Raw genomic sequence first — 1,835 nt, 5'->3', positions numbered from 1 at the left:
ACATCTCTTCCTCTTTTTGGGTCTTTCTAATTTAATTTGAATTCATGAAAAGGGTAGTTTGCTTAGAATTTCTCCTTCTCCACATACACATATTAACTTATCCCTTCTTCCTATTGGTGTTTTGAAACTACAAGTTCTAAGAAAATATTAGGATGCATAAGATCAATAAATTCCTAAGGGTTCGCTAGTTCACATGTTCAACACAGTTTATCTTAGATCTAGACCAACTTCAATAAAACATAGAGGGACTTTCTACTCTTTAGGCTCTACAGGGCCAAGGTGGTGCACGTAGGGATTTATTGGATTATTCTTTGATTTTTCTCTTCAATATTTATTCACTAATAATCTTCTCTTTAGATCTATCCCTTATAGGATATAAATGGTCAATAATCTTCTTGATAATGTAATCAACTTTTGTGTTAAAACAACCAACTATGAACTCCAAGAAAGCTATTACAACAAGAGAATTTCCAACAATGTAGTTCTCATTACATAAATTAAACAATTGATTTTAAGATGTGTATTGTGCAACAAATATGACATTTATCAATTTGCATATGAATTAAGGACCAATGCCTTATCCATTGTTATACAAAGTCAAACCAATAACCCTTGAGCTATTTAATTGACTTGTAATTAAACTTATAAACTATTAACCCTAATTACACTTTTATGATATCCCTCCCATATACCTAGAAATCTACCAATTCATGGAAGCATTTACTTAATTCATTGAATTAAAAGGAACAATGAAAAGATATACAACTCATCCAAGCTGCATTAAATTGAAAGATCTTTTGTCATTTCAATCTCAATAAATAGATACATGAAAATGGAGATAAAACTCACAGACATAGATATTTAGAACTTCCTTTTGTATTAATTTTCCTTGAAAATCATACATTATTGACATAAAACTCATAATATAACTCAAAAATGACAAAACTTGTCATTCAAGATTCACTATGTTCTTAGATTTACAAATATGAAACAACATATAATTGACGCAAAACTTTGGACCGATTGTAATTAGTATAAACACCAAAAATTCTACAAAACTCAGAACTCTCCTCCACATCTTGGAAATCCTTTTATAAGAAGGATTGCAACAAGCTTTAGATGGAAGGACATATGTTAAAAATTGATTCAAAATCAAAATACAAAGATATTTTACATGGTTACTTTTCAAACATTCCATATATTTGATCAAAATTTGGTAAATAGTTGCAAAATTGGTAGGTGGCACTTTCCTCAAGTGTCTTCATCATAAAACTACCTATTCTCTAACAACTTGTCACTTTCTTTACATTTTTCTTCATTTTGTCTCTTTTGTCTTTAACTATGTCTTTAAACTGCCTAGTCACTATCCCTAGATGATAGGGCTTTTATCCCTTCTATAAATTCCTAGATAGCTACATCTATATGTACATTAGGCTAGGTGGCATATGTGATACCATTTAATTCCTCAAGGAACTTTTTCCACTTAGCATTCGTTATAGCTTTTACTTTTGTAGTTATCTTACCCATCTCTGCCTCTAGTTTAAACAACATGTTGACTAAGTCATAAACTACCACTTGTTGATCTCAAAATGGTTTTGACTAGTGAGTGTCTATACACTTAAATTTACTTAGTTCATGCCGATCAGGTAACATATTTTGAGCACAACATATAAGCTAGAATATGCAAAGTAAACAGTGAGTGTTGAGTCACTCAAGTGCTGACTAAATAGTATGTGCTGAGTGATTTAGGAGCCGAGAAAGTAGTGCATATTGATTCATTCAGATGTCGACTAATAATATTGAAGTTAGTCTATACTAAGCACAAGGGACTTCAA

Source organism: Cupressus sempervirens, chromosome 5 (genome assembly GCF_028749045.1).
Source record: "Cupressus sempervirens isolate cs-2001-9-10 chromosome 5, ASM2874904v1, whole genome shotgun sequence".
NCBI lineage: Eukaryota > Viridiplantae > Streptophyta > Pinopsida > Cupressales > Cupressaceae > Cupressus > Cupressus sempervirens.
Note: the sequence above shows the minus strand (reverse complement) of the source record.